This window comes from Saccopteryx bilineata, chromosome 2 (assembly GCF_036850765.1).
Source record: "Saccopteryx bilineata isolate mSacBil1 chromosome 2, mSacBil1_pri_phased_curated, whole genome shotgun sequence".
NCBI classification, from domain to species: Eukaryota; Metazoa; Chordata; class Mammalia; order Chiroptera; family Emballonuridae; genus Saccopteryx; species Saccopteryx bilineata.
The window spans coordinates 222,474,909-222,497,614 of NC_089491.1; positions in this window are offsets into that span (position 1 = coordinate 222,474,909).

The following is a 22,706-nucleotide window of genomic DNA, read 5'->3' on the forward strand; positions in this document are numbered from 1 at the left end:
ATGTGTCCATGGCTGGTGGGAATGGAAAACCATCTGGCAAGTCTGCAAATGATTAAATATACAGTCACCATGTGACCCAGCAATTTCGCCCTCAGTGAAATGAAAACCTATATCCTCAAAAAATGTGCACAGATGTTCACAGCAGCACGATTCCTAATAGGCAAGAGGTGGAAACAGCCTAAATACCAATCAACTGCTGAGTGCATAATGTGGTCCATCCAGACAATGGAAAATTATTTGGCCGTAAAAAGAAACTTAAGTTCTGACACCTGATACAACATGGATAAACTTAGAAAATATTGTGCAAAGTGAAAGGAGCCAGTTATATCATGTGCTTCCATTCATATGAAATGTTCAGAGTAGGCCAGTCCATAGAGAAAGGCAGTCAAGTATTGGTTGCTGGGGCTGGGCAATGTGGAAGAATCGTGGGGTGACGGCCGAAGGGGAAGGGGTTTCTTTTCGAGGTGATAAAAATGTTCTAAAATGGACTGTGGTGATGTTGTCTATACTAAATGTGTGAAATACCATTGAATTGTACACTTTAAATGGGTGACTTGTGTGGTATATGAGTTATATGTCAAGGTGTTACCGAAAAAAAAAATCATTTTCTACTTAATACAGCCCCCCGCCACCGTTTTGTCCGTCCCCTCCCTGTTGTAAGCCCAGTCAGTTCAACTATGGACACAGCAGCTCCCTAGATAGATGCTGTCTGCCTAGTTAGGAAGCACTTTGAGGAGGCCCACCTTGTCCCCACAGCAGACATCCCCTCTGAGTGTCCCTGAGATGCTGGTACCCCCTTTCCTTCCTGCCCTTAGCTGCCAATTGTACAAATGGGAAGTGTACCCTCGGGGCCTGATGTTCTTGATTCTGTTTTCACGTGGAAAGGTGGCTGTCAGACTTCCAGGTCCCTAGAGGTGGTCGTCAGACTTCCAGGCCCCTGGTGAAAGGTTAATTGTCATTTTCTGAGAGTTGTGTCAGATAGAGGATGTTACCTTTGTGAGCTGTGGCCATAGCCAAGCCCCACAGATATTTGTACACATTGTGCATGGTTGGGTAGGGCTTAGAAACACTGTGGGAAAGAGGCTGACTGAAATTCCACAGGGGCTGAACCAAGATACTGACCCCTGCCTCTGGTGCTGACCTTCTGGCCCCTCTGCGCATGGTTTCTAACCACAGTTCTGGCCTTACAGCGGCAGATATTGTTTGTTATAGCTCCTTGAGAGGTGGGGAGCTGGCAGCCTTGAGGTCCTGGGCAAAGGCAGAGGGTATGGTCTAACATCAGCTGTGCAGGGCTGGGCCTTGCTCTCCCTTTTTAAAGATGAAAGGTTGTCTTTTTTTTTTTAAGTGAGAGGAGTGGAGATAGAGAGACAGACCCCAGCATGCGCCCCAACTGAGATCCACCCTGCAACCCCCATCTGGGGCTGATGCTCGAATAAACTGAGCTATTCTCAGTGCCTGAGTCTGACGCTCTGATCATTTAACCACTGGCTGCAGGAGGAGAAGAAGGAGAGAAGAGGGAGAAAAGAGGGAGAGGGAGGGAAAGAGAAGCAGATGGTTGCTTCTCCTGTGTGCCCTGACTGCAGATTAAACTCAGGACATCCACATGCTGGGCCAATGCTCTATTCACTGAGCCAACTGGCCAGGGCCTGAAGGTTGGTCCTGATCATTATTTCTCTAACTCAGTGTGTTGTACTCAACAGTAACCCCCAAAAGATACATTCAAGTCTTAAACCCCAGTATCTGTGAATGGGAAATATTTGAAAATAGGGTTTTTGCAGATGGGATTAATTTCAAGATCTCAGAATGAATTCTGGTGGGCCCAAATCCAGTGACAGGTGTCCTTATCAGAAAGAGGCAGAGAGAGATTAGCAGACAGAAGAGGAGAAGAGAGACAGTCACATAGGAGGAGAGCCCTGGGAAGATGAGGTGATGGGCCTATAAGCCAAGGGACACCATGGAGTGCCAGGTGCCAGCAGAGGCTGAGAAGGGGCCCAGAGCAGATTCCCCCATAGAGCCTCCAGGAGCCAACCCCATGACCTTGGCCTCAGACCCAGGCCTCCAGACTGGGAGAAACTACCTATCTGTGCTTGGGCTACCCGGCCTGTGGCATTCTGTTACATCTGCCCTCGCACACTCGTACTCCCGGGAGATATAAAGACAGAGGGAGAGGAAGGGTGTCTGCAGTTCCTGGGCCATGACTCAGTTTACCCCTCTCATGTTCTCACTTCAAAGTACATACGAGCAAGGGAGCATCCCAGAAAGGAGCTAGTCACAACGTGTATCTTTCCACATGCAAGTTTATTAGGGGAGACCTCCCCAGTAAGCCGGTAGAGTCACACACATGTTACACACAGAGAGGAGGAGCTTCCCCGATAGAAGTGAGCAGAGAGAGCATCTGGCCCAAAGTCCTGGTCACTGGCAGTGTCCTTAGGAGAAGAGGTAGGTGTCAGTCTCAAGTTAGGTGGATGCAGTGGTATCTAGTGGGGTGGAAGTTCTCTTGAGTTCTAAGAGTGACCTGTGGTACAGCCAAGCTTGGGCATAGGGTGGTTGGAGTTCTGAGTGCTTATAGCCCACCAGGCATGGAGGTCTTGCTCATATCGGTGTTCAGATGGAGTCCTTATCCAAATGTTTGGGGCATGCCAGGTGCCTCCTAAGGGCATTCCCATTTCACCCCATTACCTCAGTCTTGACATAGCACTTGACATAACTGTTATAGCTGACAGTGACTCCATATTGGATTGTCAAAGATACCTGAAACATCTGCTCTGCTTTTGCTGTGTACAAAGGAACTCCCAGAGAGAAAGGACAGGAGTGGAGCCTGGTTTCTTGGAGTGGGTCTTAAAGGCAGACCTTAGGGAGCAGCGTTGGTGGCCACCTTCCAGCTACACTGAGACCTTTCCTGTTTCTGAGTCCCCAGCTATAAATCCAGGCCGTTAGAACAGGGTGTCCTGCAGGGTCCCATCTGGGTCTAAAACTGGATCAGCCATGCTCAGAGGCTGCCCTGTGAGAGGAGGGTCTGGGAAGCTTCAGGGAGGAAAGTTGGACCCAGCAGGAGGACGACGGGGCCCAGGGCATGCTGGAGACTAGAAAATTAGAGGAAGCTGCTAGGTTTCTGTGGCTACCGCAACACATCACAGACTTAGTGGCTTAAAACCAGACACATTTATCATCTTACATGTCTGGGGCCTCCTGAGGATCAGTTTAGGGTGTCAGCACTCTGGTTTCTCCTGTAGGTCTAGGAATGAATTCTCTTCTTGCGTTTCCCAGCTTTAGGGGCTTGCACATCACTCAGCTCTCATCCCCTTCCTCCATCTTCAGAGCCAGCAGTTGCATCACTCTGACCTTTGCTTTTGTCATGGTCACATCTTTCCTTCTCTAGAGCTCCCTCTCTTGTAAGGACCCTGTGATGCCATCAGCCCCACATAGAGGATAATCTCACCAGCTCAGGATCCTTTAGAACCACAGCTGCCAACTCCCTGTTGCCACATAAAGTAAGATACACAGGTTCGAAGGGTTGGGATGCCGTCATCCCTGGAGCCAGCCCCTCATTCTTTTTTTTTTTTTTTAATTTTTTTTTCTTTTTTCTTTTATTTATTCATTTTAGAGAGGAGAGAGAGAGATTGAGGAGAGAGAGACAGGGGGGAGGAGCTGGAAGCATCAACTCCCATATGTGCCTGACCAGGCAAGCCCAGGGTTTCGAACCGGCGACCTCAGCATTTCCAGGTCGACACTTTATCCACTGCGCCACCACAGGTCAGGTCCAGCCCCTCATTCTTCTCGCCACCCAGGAGTAGAGAAATGGCACATGGAAGAAGTTTGATTAATTTGTGTTGAGTGGCAGAGTAAGTGGGTGAGTGAAGCCAAGCCTAGGCTCCACTGTCCGCCTGGGACAGGTAACCAGAACTCTACTTCCAAATGAGTGGGGTGAACAATGCACTGTGTGGGTGCTCGTAAGTGTCTCTGCCCACCTGCTTGCTGTGTTGCATGGAGTCAGCAGGTCTGAGAGTTCTAGAAATGGAACTTTTGTACCTCTGTCCCTGCTGCCCAGGTCCAGTCACATGAAGGGGAAGGAAGCAGGGTGCAGGGTTCCCCTTGGTGCCACCTTGTTCTGCTGGGAGTGCTGAATCAGCGGCCCCTCTGCCCTTGGGGGCTCCCAGCCAGGTGTGCTTGGAGGCTCTGCTGATGAGACACACCCAAGAACCAAAGGAGAAGACCTGTAAAGACAGCAAAGGTGGCCCTGAGCAGGTCTGTCTCCTGGCCATTAGGTAAAAGGTCTGTGACTAGACCATTGAGTGTGAATGATAATAATTATACCATTAAAGAGAAGGGTCTGTGAATCTGCCACCCTACTCCTCACCCCAGGACTGAACCTTGAACCCCACAGAAAGCTCCACCTCCACTGCAGATGTCCCAGTCTCCGTGGCAACCAGGACTCATTTCACAAATAGAAGATCTGGGAAAGGGGAGATGAGGAAAGTACAAGGGGCAAAGGTTTCATTTATAGCACCTTGGTCTGAAAGTGTCAGGTCAGTTTTCAGAGCCAAATTCTACCCAGAATGATTAAGTACAGAAAGTGAGAAAACACAATCTGACCTTCTCGCCTTTTGCCAATCAGCAGAATGGCTCTGGTTACAGAGTGCTGTGGTTAGGATGCTTTTGGCCACAAACAATAGAATTTCTATCCCTCAGAGGCTGAAATGATATTTTCAATTTCCTCATAAAATCTGGAAGCATGGTATTGAGTTGATGAGATTTCCTTGGCTTTCCCCACAGTGGCAAAGTAGCTGCAGTGGCTCCAGGCATCACATCCTTCTAGGACAACATCCAATGCAGGAAGAAGGGGCAGGCAGCAAAGGGGCTTCTCTTATATAACATAGTTCTTTAATTACAGAATCCTACCTTGTCAAGAAGCCTTCAGCAACATCACCTTCTTCTAATTGGCCACTCATGGACACCCATCTCCCAGATGAAGGGAAGGGTGTTGCCAGGTACTGAGAACTAAGATATCCTCCACCCACATTGCAAAAAGATGGAACAGAAGGACTGTTTGATGGGGTGAAGCTCAGAGCTCTACAGCAGCAACTGTAATGCTGTAGGAAATGCTGCCCCAAGCAGAGCTCTTCTCCCTTCTTTTGCCTGCCAGTTCCAGCTAGCGCCTCCCCCATTCCAGCCCAACCACAGCCAGGGGACAGGCAGCCTGGGAGATGCAGAATACAGGGCTTAGTCCCTGTGATGAGAGGCAAGGGTGGATTCAAGGTCAGACACAACGTGACCCTGCCAGCAGACACCCAGGTCTGTGGTCACATCCTGTGACCTTTACATGTGCTCTGAGCTGCAAGGTTTAGAAGTAGTACTTTAGGGGACATCAGAGAAATGGCACCATGAGGAGCGCTACTGATAAATCTCCCCCAAATTTCAACAAGTTCTTCAACCAGAGACAGAAAAATCTATCCTTGGAGCATCTGGAAGTCCCATACACTAAAAACGAAGGTATGATCGAGTGAAAAATTGACTAAATATATAATCAACTCTGTAGGAAATAAGACAGAGAAAGGAACACTCCGCCTTTCTCATTAACTTGAACAAGGGATGCTTTCACTTGGAGCTGAGATAGAGGGCTAAGGGTGTGGAGGGAGCCAGGCTTCGGCACAGATATCCAAGCTGAGGAAAGAGTATGCCTGCTGTGAGTCAGCCAATGTGAGCTAATGCCCGCCCCGGACCCCAGCAAAGACGGGTGAGCAGCAGCCGCCATTAGCCCTGATTTCCTGGTCAGTGAGCGCGGATAGTGTGCAAGAGGTTCCTCCTAGCGCCCCGGGAGTGGGTGCCCATGTTCCCAGACAGAGGGGCAGGGTCAGAGGCCTTTGCATGGGCTGTGACCAGAGTCTCGGTGTGGTCCCTGCACCCTGAGCGGCACGCGGGGAGTGTGTGAAAGCGAACTTCCTTACGCCCGAACTTCTCTGGGCAGGTGAGGCGCCTCATCCAGCCATTCAAACTAACATCCTAGGGAAGAAAAAATACGAAAGCATTAGGGGGAGGGGCGCGCAAACAGCTTGCAGTCTGTCTCAGGAGCAGATCTGCGGATCCAATCACTGAAATTAGCTTAACCCACAGTCTGCTCACCTCCCAACTGACCTATTCGGCTCTAACTGACAAGATCTCTCTCAGCAATCTAAGACAAGAGGCGTGATAGTTTTTAGTGCCTCTTGCTATGCACGAAGGAGTGGGGGCAACTTCTGATTGGCAGAGCTTTCATACTCAGGGCTATATGTTAAAACGAGGGACTTGGCAGCTTTTAAGACCTCCTGTTCTGCAGGCAGTGACTAGGGCATCTTCTTCCCAGCCAAAACAGGTTACAAAGTGCAAAAAGCCTGGGAAGAGTGGTCCCACAGAGTGCTGAGGCATACTGGACATGCCTGGAGGCTCATAGAAAGGCACCTTGAGAGCAATTGGCTCCCAGCCCCGCCTGATTATGCTGGCGGCTCTGACTGAGAGAGCCTTACCCAGAGCCCTGAGCAGAGTGGGGATTTGCCAGCTCTTTGAGCCTCTTACTCTCCAGGCAGAGGCAGCGGCAACCTCATAGCTGGATCATCAGGCTGCTAATTCAGGAAGGAGAGACTAGGAGAGAGGCTCCAGGAAAATGGACTCTCCATTGTTGAAGCCTGCAAATGCTAACAAGCCTCGACTACCAATGAGACTGAAGCCTAATATATGATATCACCATAGAGACTTATCAACTGCAAATCTCTACCTAAGCATGCCATAGGGGCAGAGCCTGGGGTACAGAGTCACCAACCAGGAAGAGGGAGAGGAAAGAAGAAGCAAGAAGATAACCTCTCAAAATAAAAAAAAATACACAGACTTTAAACTTTTTCCTTTTTTTTTGTTTCTTTCATCTTCTTGTATTTATTATTATTTTTTCTCCTCCACCTTGGTTCATTTATTCTCTGCCCATCTTATTCTTTCCTCTTCTTGAACTACACATAACCCATAAGTGTTACATCTCCCATTTTATTTCTTTTCTTCTTCCTTTGTCTCTACGAGGGTTACACTTTAAAACCCTTAACTCTCTCTCTCTCTTTTTGTCCTTTTTTCTTCTTTTCCTTTTTCCCTTTTCCTTTTTTCTCCCTTTCTATTAGTTTCTTCTTTTCTCCTTTACTTTTCCTCTCATTCAATCCTCAATCACAAACAAATTATTTTATTTGAGACTCAAATTTTTTTCTTTGTGGCATTTTGGGTGCTTTTGACTTTGCTTTTTAACTCATTAGCATTCCTCCCCAGCCCCGGCTCTCCATTCTACCTAGTTTTTGCTCCACTTAATACAACAGTAATTTCTTTTTCTTTTTCCTGTTTTCCTCTTATTCCTCTCATTATATCTCTTAGTCGACCATCACTTACAAGCAAATCATTTTATTCTTGACCCAATTTTTTTCTTTTTTGCATTTTGTGGGTCCCTACCTCCTTTTTTTTACCCCTTTATCACTTCTCCCCAACTCAGGTCTTCCGTTATAGGTAGTTTTTGTTCCATTTAGCACAATATAATTCACAGTTCATCACAATATTTTCTCAAGGTGGAGGGAAGAGGAGAAGAAAAAAAGAGGGAAATAATAAATTTTCTTTTTTTCCTTTTTATTCTTTATTAATTCTCATTAGTGCTATCAACAAAACCACCCTCAGATGCCATTATGGAAAAGGAAATAGAATATCATGGATACAAAAGACAGAGATATAGCACAGATAGATGAAGAAAAATCTATGGAGAAAAAATTAATATATTGGAAATCTTAGAGCTAAATGACAGAGAATTTAAAATAGAAATCCTAAAAATACTCAGAGATATACAAGAAAACACAGAAAGGTAATTTAGGAAGCCCAGAAAACAACTCAATGAACACAAAGAATATATTACCAAGGAAATTGAAACTATAAAAACAAATCAAACACAAATGAAAAACTCAATTCATGAACTGAAAAATGAGGTAACAAGCTTAGCTAATAGAACAGGCTAGATAGAAGGTAGGATTAGTGACATAGAAGACAAGCAACTTGAGGCACAACAGAGAGAAGAGAGAGACTCAAAAATTTTTAAAAAATGAGAAAGCCCTACAGGAACTGTCTGACTTCATCAAAAAGACTAACATAAGAATAATGGGTATATTAGAGGGAGAAGAGAGAGAAAATAGAATGGAGAAAATATTCAAACAAATAATAGACAAGAATTTTCCAAGCCTGTGGAAAGAACTAAAGCCTCAAATTTAAGAAGCAAATAGAACACCAAGTTTTCTTAACCCCAACAAACCTACTCCAAGGCACATCATAATGAAATTGGCACAAACCAATGACAAAGAAAAAATTCTCAAGGCAGCCAGGGAAAAAAAGAATACAACATATAAAGGAAGGCCTATTAGATTATCATCGAATTTCTCAGCAAAAACTCTACAAGCTAGAAGAGAGTGAACCACAATATTTAAAGTCCTGAAAAAGAGGAACTTTCAGCCAAGAATAAAAGCTATCCTTCAAATATGAAGGAGAAATAAAAACATTCACAGATACAGAAAAGATGAGGGAATTTATCATCAGAATACCCCCACTCCAGGAAATACTAAAGGAGGTTTTCCAATCAGATACAAAGAACAAAACAAAAGAAAACCACAAGTAAAAGCTCTACCAAGAACACAATAAAATCAAATTTAAACTGTGACAACAAAAAAAAGGGGCGGGGGAGAGGATGGAGATTACTAGTAGCAAAGGACAATGGAGTGCAGAAGCACTCACAAAATAGTGCACTACAATGAACAGGGTAGGTACCCCTTTCATTACTTAATGGTAACCACCCTTGAAAAAACCACCACAGAAGCACATGACTAAAAAAGGTAGCAACAGAGGAAAAAAGTATGGAATACAACCAAACAAAAACAAAAGAGAAGAATCAAACAAGATACAAAATTAACAGAAAGCAATTTATAAAATGGCAATAGGGAACCCACAAGTGTCAATAATTACGCTAAATGTAAATGGATTAAACTCATCAATAAAAAGACACAGAGTAGCAGAATGGATTAAAAAAGAAAATCCAACTATATGTTGCCTACAAGAAACACATCTAAGCAACAAAGATAAAAACAAATTCAAAGTGAAAGGCTGGAAACAATACTCCAAGCAAATAACATCCAAAAAAAAGCAGGTGTAGCAATACTCATATCTAATAATGCTGACTACAAGACAGAAAAAGTACTCAGAGACAAAAATGGTCATTTCATAATATTAAGGGAATACTGAATCAAGAAGATATAACAATTCTTAATATATATGCACCAAACCAAGGAGCACCAAAATATATAAGACAGCTACTTATTGACCTAAAAACAAAAACTGACAAAAATACAATCATACTTGGAGACCTCAATATACCACTGAGGGCTCTAGATCATTCATCCAAACAGAAAATCAATAAAGATATATTGGCCTTAAACAAAACACTAGAGCACCTGGATATGATAGACATCTACAGGACATTTCATCCCAAAGTGACAGAGTATACATTTTTCTCTAGTGTACATGGAACATTCTTAAGAATTGACCATATGTTGGGCCACAAAAATAACATCAGCAAATTCAGAAAAATCAAAATTGTACCAAGCATATTTTCTGATCATAAAGCCTTAAAACTAGAATTCAACTGCAAAAAAGAGGGGAAAAACCCATAAAAATGTGGAAATTAAACAACATACCTTTAAAAAAATGAATAAGTCAAAGAAAAAATAAACTCAGAGATCAAAAGATATATGCAGACAAATGAAAATGACAGTATGACATATCAGAATCTCTGGGCATATCAGAATCTTTGGGATGCAGCAAAAGCAGTAATAAGAGGGATGGGATGTTCATATCACTTTAGGCCTATATGAACAAACAAGAGAGAGCCCAAGTAAACCACTTAACTTCACACCTTAAGGAACTGGAAAAAAAGAACAAAGACAACCCAAAACCAGCCAAAGAAAGGAAATAATAAAAATCAGAGCAGAAATAAATGAAATAGAGAATAGAAAAATTATAGAAACAATTAATAAAACAAGGAGTTGGTTCTTTGAAAAAATCAACAAAATTGACAAACCCTTGGCAAAACTCACCAAGGATAAAAGAGAAAGGACTCATATAAACAAAATCCAAAATGAAAGAGGAGAAATCACCACAGACATCATAGATATACAAAGAATTATTATAGAATACTAAAAAAAACTGTATGTGACCAAATTTAACAATCTAGAAGAAATGGATAAATTCCTAGAACAAGACAACCTTCTAGACTGAGTCACGAAGAAGCAGAAAGCCTAAACAGACCAATTAACAGGGAGGAAATAGAAAAAATTATTTAAAACCTCCCCAAAAATAAAAGTCCAGGCCCAGACGATTATACTAGTGAATTCTATCAAACATTCAAAGAAGACTTGGTTCCTATTCTACTCAAAATCTTCCAAAAAATTGAAGAAGAAGCAATACTTCCAAACCCATTTTATGAGGCAACATAACCCTCATACCGAAACCTGTCAAGGACGGCACACACACACAAAAACTACAGACCAATATCTCTAATGAATATAGATGCTAAAATACTAAACAAAATACTAGCAAATCAAATACAACAACATATTAAAAAAATAATACATCATGATCAAGTGGGATTCATCCCAGAATCTCAAGGATGGTTCAACATATGTAAAACAGTTAACATAATACACCATATCAACAAAACAAAGAACAAAATCCACATGATCTTATCAATAGATACAAAAAAGGCTTTTGATAAAATACAACACAACTTTATGTTTAAGACACTCAACAAAATGGGTATAGAAGGAAAATATCTCAACATGATAAAGGCCATATATGATAAACTATCAGCTAACATCATATTAAATGGCATAAAACTGAGGACTTTTCCCCTTAAATCAGGAACAAGACAGGGTTGTCCACTCTCTCCACTCTTATTTAACGTGGTGCTAGAAGTTCTATCCAGAGCAATCAGACACGATAAAGAAATAAAAGGCATCCATACCGGAAAAGAAGAAGTAAAGGTATCACTTTTTGCAGATGATATGATCCTATACATCGAAAACCCCAAAGACTCCACAGAAAGATTACTAGAAACAATAAACCAATACAGTAAGGTCACAGGATACAAAATTAATATACAAAAGTCCATAGCCTTTCTATATGCCAACAATGAAACATTAGAAACCAAACTCAAAAAAATAATCTCCTTCATGATTGCAACAAAAAAAATAAAATACCTAGGAATAAACATAACAAAGAATGTAAAGGACTTATATAATGAAAACTACAAACCATTGTTAAGGGAAATTGAAAAAGATACAATGAGATGGAAGAATATTCCTTGTTCTTGGATAGGAAGAATAAATATAATCAAAATGGCCATACTACCCAAAACAATATACAAATTTAATGCCCATAAAAATTCCAATGACATTTTTTAAAGAGATGGAACAAAAAATCATCAGATTTATATGGAACTATAAAACAATCCTGAATAGCAAAAGCAATCCTAAGGAAAAAGAATGAAGCTGGGGGCATTACAATACCTGACTTCAAACTATATTATAGAGCCATGACAATCAAAAGAGCATGGTATTGGCAGAAAAATAGACACTCAGACCAATGGAACAGAATAGAAAGTCCAGAAATAAAACCACATATATATGGTCAAATAATTTTCAATAAAGAGACCAACAACACACAATGGAGAAAAGAAAGCCTCTTCAACAAATGGTGCTTGGAAAACTGGAAAGCCACTTGCAAAAGAATGAAACTCGACTACAGCCTCTCCCCCTGTACAAAAATTAACTCAAAATGGATCAAAGACCTAAATATAAGACCTGAAACAATAAAGTACATAGAAGAAGACATAGGTACTAAACTCATTGACCTTGGTTTTAAAGAGAATTTTATGAATTTACTCCAAAGGCAAGAGAAGTGACGTCAAAGATAAATGAATGGGACTACATCTGACTAAGAAGTTTTTGCACAGCAAGAAAAACTGACAACAAAACAAACAGACAGCCAACTAAATGGGAAATTATATTTTCAAACAACAGCTCAGATAAGGGCCTAATATCCAAAATATACAAAGAACTCATAGAACTCAACAACAAACAAACAAACAACCCAATAAAAAAATGGGAAGAGGACATGAATAGACACTTCTCCCAGGAAGAAATACAAATGGCCAACCTATATATGAAAAGATGCTCATCTTCATTAGCTACTAGAGAAATGCAAATCAAAACTACAATTAGATACCACCTTACACCTGTTAGATTAGCTATTATCAACAAGACAAGTAATAGTAAATGTTGGAGAGGCTGTGGAGCAAAAGGAACCCTCATTCACTGTTGGTGGGAATGTAAAGTAGTACAACCATTATGGAAGGAAGTATGATGGTTCCTCAAAAAACTGAAAATAGAACTACCTTATGACCCAGCAATCCCTCTACTGGGTATATACCCCCAAAACTCAGAAACATTGATACGTAAAGACACATGCAGCCCCATGTTCATTGCAGCATTGTTCACAGTGGCCAAGACATGGAAACAACCAAAAAGCCCTTCAATAAATGACTGAACAAAGAAGATGTGGCACATATACACTATGGAGGGGTCCCCAAACTTTTTACACAGGGGGCCAGTTCACTGTCCCTCAGACTGTTGGGGGGCTGGACTATAAAAAAAACTATGAACAAATTCCTATGCACACTGCACATATCTTATTTTAAAGTAAAAAAACAAAACGGGAACAAATACAATATTTAAAATAAAGAACAAGTAAATTTAAATCAACAAACTGACCAGTATTTCAATGGGAACTATGGGCCTGCTTTTGGCTTATGAGATGGCCAATGTGCTCCTCTCACTGACCACCAATGAAAGAGGTGCCCCTTCCGGAAGTGTGGCAGGGGGCCAGATAAATGGCCTCTGGGGGCCGCATGAGGCCCGCGGGCCATAGTTTGGGGACCCCTGCACTATGGAATACTACTCAGCCATAAGAAATGATGACATCGAATCATTTACAACAAAATGGTGGGATCTTGATTACATTATACGGAGTGAAATAAGTAAATCAGAAAAAAACAAGAACTGCATGATTCCATACATAGGTGAGATATAAAAACGAGAATAAGAGACATGAACAAGAGTGTGGTGGTTGGGGGGGGGAGGAGAAGGAGGGAGAGGGGGAGGGGAGGGGGAGGGGCACAAAGAAAACTAGATAGAAGGTGATGGAGGATAATCTGACTTTGGGTGATGGGTATGCAACATAATTGAATGACAAGATAACCTGGACATGTTTTCTTTGAACATATGTACCCTGATTTATTGATGTCACCCCATTAAATTAATAAAAATTTATTTAAAAAAAGAAGCAGTACATTATCACAGAGTAGGATGAACTGTAAAGCTCTTGAGCATTCCAGACTTGTGTGCTCAGGAACCAGACTTCCCACCTGAGCTCTGTTGGGCAGAGGGCCCCAGAGAAGCTTCAGGAGCACTTTTGAAGATGATTTCAGTGGCTTTATGCTCAGTATTCATCCTGGTTTCCTTATCAGATGCTGTTCCTTATTCGCAGGCTCTGAGGTTGGGGTAGAGGCCACTCCTTGCCCTTAACCTTGAATGAACACTTCCCACTCCTCTGGAAAGGTCACCGATCTCAGGGAGTGCTGGCTTTCTACATCCTGAGGAGTCTGTCAGCCAAGACTGCTATTCCAGGGTCAGTGACCTGCTGCCCCTAAACCCCCCACCTCCACTGCTTAGAACTTGAGCCAGACAGAGAGATGGCTGAACTGAGGTTACATCGAATTGTCTTCCAGACAAATCCCAAAAAGGTGTCTGCTCTCCTTCACATAACACCCTTACCACTGCAGCTCCATGTTTGTGCCCTAGCTTTGCATTTGAATACCCTGTGTTCTCTTAGCCTGGCATGTTTTATTGACACAAACCACAAAAATGAACCAGGCTGCCAGGAGCAGGCAGGGCTTCTCTGTCTTCCCACTACCCTCACCTCCCTCTTCTCCCCTCCACTCCTCTGCTAGGAACTGGGAAGGGCTGTGCATAGAAATAAGTGGCCCCCAAAAAATACGTTACGATTTTGAAGCTCCTGTGCCTAAGAATATGACCCTATTTGGAGATAGGGTCTTTGCACAGGTGATCAAATAAAAACAAAGTCAATACAGTGGTACTAAGCCAATATGATTGGCATTCTCATAAATTTGGAAATTTAGACAGAGGTAAACGTGCACGGAGGGAGATCATGTGGAGACATGGGAAGACAGCGGCCATGGGACTGCAGTCACTTCTACAAGCCAAGGGATGCAATGAAGAGACATGGAAGGACCCTCCTCTAAAGTTGTCAGGGAGCGTATGGGCCTGCTGGCACCCTCGTATGGGAGTTCTAGTCTCTAGAACTGGGAGAGTAAATTTCTATTGGTCAAGGTCTCAGTTTATGACACTTTTTTGAGGCAGCCCTGGGGAATGAATGTGGAGAGTTTATCCACTAGGAGTGGGGAATAGAAATGTCTTTTCAAACATTGCCTTGCACAAGGGGAATATTATCCCCGATTATCTGTCCTAGTTTATGAGATAGTTGCATGTCAATTCAAATTTTGAGAAACTGAGTATATTTCTGGGACTCAAAAGTTTTGCTTGCCGACAATTTGTCTTATAAATAAGGAATGCCTTTGTAGAGCACGTTTATAGACTTACTTTCTATTGTCACTGATTTGGTTTGCTCAAAAACAACAAGCACATGAATTTCAATGTTACTATGTTTTAAAACAAGTGTGAGTTTTGCTCCTCTCCTGGGACTGAGATGTGGTCATGGTGTTGGCCCACCTGCTGATGGCAAGCATTTGGAAACGCGGTGGGAGTTTGAGCAGCCACCACCCAGCCCTGATAACTCCCCTCTGCCCCTGGAAGGCTGCGTGGGGGAAAGCATGGAAGTCAGGGATTCCATTGTTGACTTGTGCTGATGCCTCGTGTGGAAAATATGATGGTATGGATTCTGGCTGCAGGTTGGAACTATTTTTAGCAGCTGGACTGACCAGTAGGAGCCCCTGGGGCCATCCCATGTAGGGTAAGGGAGGTGCAGAACCTCCCCTGGCAGCCTCCGGTAAGGAAAGAGCACCCACACTGCGGCTAGCACTTTCCTTGGCAGCTGGGACCCTTGTGAGTGTTTCCTGTGTGGGCTGAGTCATACCCCCAACTGTGTGTGGGAAATCCCTGGGAGGGCGTTGCAGTGGGAAGTGAACATGGGCTGATTCCCCAGGGCAAGTTGTCCAAACCTTGGGAAGGAGGTTCTGTCCTCTCTGTTACTGGACTCGGGCCCCAGGAGGTCTTCTCAGAGCCTTAACTCTTCTCTTAGCCAAGGGTGGGAAGCTCAAGGAAGTATGTTGGCATCCTGGCTTTGCCACACTTCACTGCACATCGAAAACACATCACAGCTCCTTCCAAGGGATCTGGTGAAATGGACACACATTCCTGACCCCACAAATAAGTGACCAACCAGCGTTCCCCTGTATGCTGGTGGCCATGGTCCCATGGCTGGCATCAGGCTGTGACAGTAGGGTTAGCACTGTCCCCAGTCATGGAGCTCAGTGTCCCTGTGGACACACATGTGGCCTGTCCTCCTTCCTCATTTCCTAGACTAGAGAGGGCCTGAGTCAGTATGTGAAAGTGGTAGAGGAGGTGGCCAACCACAAAGAAACCTAAGTGCCAAGCCCCATAACCACTTCCCAGAGTCCCCTTCAGGGAGGACAGCATCCCAACCCACCTAAAGACCACAGACTGTCTGTACTGCAAGGGTTCAAGATCATCTGGCTTGAGGTTTGTCAAAGTATGCCAGCTGGGAAAAGAATTGGGAGATGAATCCCCTTGATAAATGGCCTGCAGGACTTCTCAGGGCTTTGACTCTGCTCTTGTGCCCAGGGATTCAATAAACAGGGGCATGGATGCATGCTTCTCAGGTAGGTTTGACTTCAACTTATTTTTTAAAGTCATTTTACTGAGACACAATTGACATACAATAAAACTCGTTCTTTTTAGTGTACAGTTTTGTGAGTTTTGACTAATACAAGAAGTTGTATAACTACTGTCACAATCAAGACATAGAACATAGGTACTTATTACCTTCACACCGTTCCTCACCCCACTTTGTGTCAACCTCCTCGCACCCCAGCCCCTTGAAGTCATGTTTTGCCTTTTCCAGAATGTCGTCTCAGTAGAATCTTACAGAATGTAGCTGTGCCCAGCTTCCTTTACTCAGAGTAAAGCACCAGCACTTCATTTGTGTTGTTGTGTGTGTCATAGCATGTTCCTTTACATTGCTGAGTCATATCCACTGTTCATGTTTGCTATAGTTTGTTTACCTATCAACCAGGTGATGGACATTTGTGTTTGGGGTGATTATGAATAAGTCTGCCATAAATTTTTGTATATAAGTGTTGATGTAGACATTAGTTTTCATTTCTTGGGTAAATATGTTGGATTCAAATCGCTGGATCATTTGATAAGTATACATTTAGCTTTATAAGAAACTGTCAACTTGTTTTCCTAAGTGGCTAGACTGTTTTATATCCTCACCACTGACTTTTACGGGCTTTATCTGCTTTGCACCCTCACCAACACTCATGTTGTGAGATTATTAGTGTTGCTGTTATTGGCCATTCCAGTGGGTGTGTTGTCCTATCTCATGTAGTTTTAATTTGTGCTCCACAATGTTTGAGCATCTTTCTATGGGCTTCTTTGCTTTCGATTTATCTTTTTCAGCAGCCCTTCTTCTTTTGTTATTGTTGTTGGAGTACATCATGGGAAATGCTTTCTGACCCAATCTCTTCACTTTAAAGATGAAGACTCTCTTTCTTCACAGCAATGTACAGAGAGGAGGAATAAAACTCAAGGTGAGTGAGCAAGATTTCTCTTTCCTCTCAACTCAAAATATGAAATGCCCCCATCTATTTGGAAATAAGTTAGCTCAATGGCCCTTGGCCTTTCCTGGGACTGTAGGTTAAGCCCGGTAGATTGAATATATATCTATTTTTACTCCTTTAAAAAGTCCTTTAAAACACCAACACTGGAAAAGTAAGTCAACTCTCAAGAACAAAGGAAAAGAGACAACAGCAGGCAAGAGATGTCCACAAAGTCTGGGATGGGATGGGTAGGTCTAACTGCCTCTGACAGATGATGCTGGTGGCCTTCCAAATAGCCTTTCTCCCTTCTTCCTTTATGATATACCCCAGTTTGGCTGGGCAGCGTTGTTCCTGACTAACTTGTTTCCCAGCATCCTTTGTCCCTAAGAATGTCCACATGATTGCGTGGACATCTGCTGGAGATCACAGGAGAATACTGGTCCTGATGTTGGAGCCACTCTTTCTTCCTCATCATTTCTTTTTTCTCTTTCTTTTGTCTACTTGGAATGTAGACATGAGGCTGGAGTGGAGTGGCTGTCTGGTGACTTGAGGCCACCATGAGGATGATAGCCACATGATAAGGATGGCAGAGCAGGAAGATAGAAGGAACCTGGGACACTAATGTCATGAGCCTGTTGTACTTGTCATGAGATTGCTTACATTTAGTAAGAAAACTAAACGCTGTTTGGTTAAGCTATTAGATGGAGCTCTGTTACAGGTAGCCAAATGTACTCCATAGGTGACAACCTGACACAGCAGATCAGTAAAAAGTGAGGCAAAACTGCTTGCTAAAGTGGTCCCCAACTTACACTAGCAAGTTGAATTGCAGGACTCCAGAACCAAAGACACCAGGGAGCTCTGTAGATGGGTGAGGTGTTGGCTGAACAATGTAGAAGTGAAGCACTGAAAGTATGTTATGAGAAACACATAGACCCTAAGATTTCCTCCCTCATCCCACAGAGCCAGATGACTATCCCACCTCCACTAAAGAGAACTCATGATAAACACACTATAGGAAATATAAATCAGACAGGCTCTGGACTTCATGACTCAAAGAAGAACAGAAAGAAGAGAAAGTTATTGAAGAAACAAGAAAATTTATCAGCCTGACCAGGCGGTGGCGCACTGGATAGAGCGTCAGACTGGGATGCGGAGCACCAAGGTTCGAGACCCCGAGGTCGCCAGCTTGAGCACGGGCTCATCTGGCTTGAGCAAAAAGCTCACCGGCTTGGACCCAAGGTCGCTGGCTCGAGCAAGGGGTTACTTGGTCTGCTGTAGCTCTCTGGTCAAGGCACATATGAGAAAGTAATCAATGAACAACTAAGGTGTCACAATGAAAAACTAGTGATTGATGCTTCTTATCTCTCTCCTTTCCTGTCTGTCTGTACCTATATATCCCTCTCTCTGTATCTATTAAAAAAAATTATCAGAAGTGAAGGACATGACTTTCCTGATTGAAACAGCTAATCAAGTTTCCAAACAGTAAATCAGAAAAAGTACGTCATCTTTGAATTTTGAAAACACTGGGGCTAAATATGAAAAAAGGGGTCCTAATTTAATGAAGAAAAACAATGGGATAAATTCAAAAGATCAGAATTTCTCAAGTCATACTAGAAAGCAGAATATACTGGAGAAATACCTTCAAAATTCTAAAAAAGAAATTTTATCTGGAATTCTTTATTTGTCCATAAATGGGTAGAACAAAGACATTTTAAGATATGTAAGACTTACAAATTTACCTTACATGCATCTTTTCTCAAGAAGTTACCGGGGGACATGCTTTATTCAAGCACGGAAGTAAACCCAGAAAGAGAAAGACATGGGCCACAGGACACACTCTATTAAGCACAGAAAAATACAAAGAGATTCTTTCTGAAGCTGAAGAGTACTCTCAGGAGGAGAGCTGTGCCCCATACCAAGAGGTCAACCATTCCAGATACAAATAGGAGAACTGAGGGCTTCAGCAATAATATCTCCATTGGAAAAATGAACAAACAACAACAGAACAAGATGTAAAATGACTAATTACTTGTGTGTTTGACTTTTTTTGAGAGTTTTCCAGCTTTGTCAGAAAATTTTGAAGAATAGAATAATTGGTCAGTAGTGTGTGCATATATATATATATATATATATATATATATATATATAAAATAAAGTGGATGAAAAAAATGAGGCAATGGTTAACTACTGGTAAAACAAAAAGTTACACAAGAAAGAAAAAATTATCTTAATACCCAGTTGCAAGAACATTTAGGGAGTCATAATGATGCCAACATTAAACATCAATTTGGCCAAAGACTGTGATAAAAGTAAATTGTGAAAATGGTGGGTAGAGTACAAGAGGTTGAGTAGGGGTGGTGCTGTGAGCTAAATTAAAATACCCAGCCATAATAGAATAATTATGTTACTTAAAAACAATGAAGAGACTTGAAAGTAGGTGGCCACAGGGAGAAGGAATTAGAGGTGAAAGGATGCAGTGACGACCCCTGTTTATCACAAGCCTTGCAACCCTATTTGACTTTTTAACCCTTTGAGTAGTGAGTGTTTTTCATGCTTGCTGACCCCCAGGAGTGAGTTTTGTTTTTTTTTTTCAAAAAATGAAATGAGTTTCAGTTACAGTTTTATTAACTTAAAATCATGTTTGCTTGATAACCAAATTATGAAAACAAGAAGAATATACATTTGCCTTTTTTAAATGTTGCCTTACACATTTTAAAAATAAATCGATCATACTCTGGATGGTCAGGAGGCACGAGGATGTGCATGAATGTTCGTACTACTCAAAGGGTTAAACAATATTATAGAATTAAATTTAAAAAGAAATAGATAATAACCTGAAAGTTACATTCTCTCCTCTTGGGAGAAAGGCAGCCCACACACATGTGGGTGTTACTGCTGAGTTGATTTTAGACTCTCAAGCCCAGTGTGTGGACCTCAGGGCAGGTGCCCTTGGTTGCTCAAGATGCTTTTTTATGCTGGGTCTGGTGCCTCTGATGGCCATGGTCACAGAGCAGGCTCAAGTCTGAGCACAGGCATACATGACTAAGAATCATCTCCTGCCTTTGGCAGGTTTATGAGCTGGTACAGGTGGATTTATTGCCGCACAGGCAGCCACCAATTAACAAGTGAGAGGTTTCAACAGGTAGGACCGGTGACATTGACAGTGGGGGAAATGGAGACAGTTCATCCGACACTACTCTCCTTTCCCTACTGTCTTCTTCAGACTCTTGTTTTCTTTCTCAGTGGAACCCAAATGCTGGTGTTTAAGCAACAAAGGAGCTTGGAAGCTTTCTCTCACTGTAAGCTGGGTCCTGCTTATAGTTTCTTGTTCTGTTCAAACTCTGAAACATGCCTCCTTTGGGTGTTGGATGGGGGGTTCTTCTGCAGCCAGGCCCCCAGAGGGATTTATCAGGGTCCTGCTGCCCTGGGAAGAGTGTGGAAGGGAAGGGTGTCCTGCTCTTGGACAAAGTCATCCTTCTGCTCAGACCTCAGGTCACATCTGATTTTGTGTCCAACTCCATGGAATTGGAACCAAGCTGTTTACTCTCTACCTTGGAGTATTGTGGCTGTCATAACAACTTATACAACCTGGGGGCTTCTACAACAGAAATTTTATTCTCTTACAGCTCTGGAGACCAAAAATGTGAAATCGAGGAGTCAGCAGGGCTGTGCTCCTCTCTGAGGGCGCTGGGGAGAACCTTCCGTGCCTTCCTCGGACATCTAGTAGTTGCTGGCACACGTTGGCTTATAGATGGCTTTCTGCCTTGTCTTCCTATGGCCTTCTCTGTGTGTCTTTTCACATTGTCTCCCTCTGTGTGTGTGTCCAAATTTCCCTTTTCATTTATGGACAATAGTCATGTAAGGTATAGGGCCCACACTAAAGCTTGGTAACATTTGCAAAGACCCTACTTCCAAATAAAGTCACACGCAAGGGTTCTGGAAGTCAGGAGATAGACATATCTTTCTTTGCGGGTGGAGACACAATAATACTCTTCTAGACAGTTTCACCTTCCCACTGCCAAGACTTCCCTGAAAAACTCCTTCCTTCAACATGCTGTCCCCAGATGCCATACTCGGTCATTGTCTCTCTTCTCTAGTACCCAAACTTGAGAAAGATCTTTTTGTCTCTGCTTTCCCATCAGCACCATCCCCTCAATATATGCTTTCCTGAAGGTCCCTGGGTGCTTTCCCTTATGTTTCGTGCTTCTAACATCCTGTGGTTTTGAGAGAGTTATCAGGTCAGAAACCCTCCTCCTGTCTCTGCTTATACTCCTGCACCTTGTGTCTGGTACACTCCCTCCCCTGATGGTGGCCTTCTCTTTGAGGGCGGGCAGCTCTGTGTCCTCTACAGCAGTGGTCCTCAACCCCTGGGCCGCAGATCGGTACCGGTCCATGGGCCATTTGGTACCAGTCCGCAGAGAAAGAATTAATAACTTACATTATTTCCGTTTTATTTATATTTAAGTATGAACAATGTTTTGTTTTTTAAAAATGACCAGATTCCCTCTGTTACATCCGTCTAAGACTCACTCCTGACGCTTGTCTCGGTCACGTGATACATTTATCCATCCCACCCTAAAGGCCAATCCATGAAAATATTTTCTGACATTAAAGCGGTCCATGGCCCAAAAAAGGTTGGGGACCACTGCTCTACAGGGCTCAGCCAGGGGTGGAAGAGACCACAGAGAACCTGATCTAAGTCTACCCAATGCTTTCAGAGCCAGTGTTTTGGGTGGGGGCTCCCACTGGGTCAGCGGGTGCCACTACTGTTAAAAGATTCCCTCACTATGCAGAGAGTAGGCACTCGGGACATATTTACTGTGCTAATTCAGACCCCACAGGGTTATATGAGAACAAAAAGAGTTAATACACAGACTTCATCGAGCCAGTGTTGGGATTGCTGAGCACCCTGTGCGTGGTCACTGCTAAGGGAGCAGGAGGCCCTGGGCACACTGGGATTCTTCTCACAGGGCAGGTTCTTAGGGGGCATCCACTCTGGACACCTCTGATGCCCAGTGGAACTTGCAGGTGCAATGGTAGGAAACACAGCAGAACAGGGCAGTGACTCTGGAACCTGACACATGGGGTGTGGTGCCAGTAGGCTGCAGACCAGCCCGGTGATCCAAGGAAACACAGTCAGCTTCCTGTGGACCTGCCCAACTGGTCCCCACACCTTCTTGGGCATCCCCCAGGAGGTGGCCACAAGCAGTGAAATGGCAGGACTTGTTTGCTGTAGTGTGTTCTGGGAATTGAAGCTACCCTCTGCAGAACCATGTCTGCATCAACACTACTCTGTCATGTGACCCCGATGGCAACCCATGGGGCAGGTGTCCTTCCCATTTTATAGGCATTGAAGCAGTTAGTGAGCCGCTGTTGCTGGGGAACAAACTGCCAGAACCTGATCCCAGTACGGAACTTTGGGTAACTTTGTCAGAGGCTCCTGCTGTTCAGAAGTGGTTGCCTTGAAGAGGCTTAAAGACCCAGGGACAGGGGTGGTGGTGTCGGTCTTGTTGAGCTGAGGTCCAAGGCTGGGGACAGAGGTGGGAGGTGGGGGACTTGACTTGCTGCTGCAAAGACGTGACACTTCTCCGATGACCTGCAGCTGAAAAGGTGCTCTGACCTGTGGGTGCTGCCCCACCGGCCTCTTCCCCTGGGGACTGAAGGCTTTAGATGTCAAACCCCAAAGACAATGAAAGGTCTATGACTCTCCAGCGCCTTTCATCCTGGCCACTCAGGG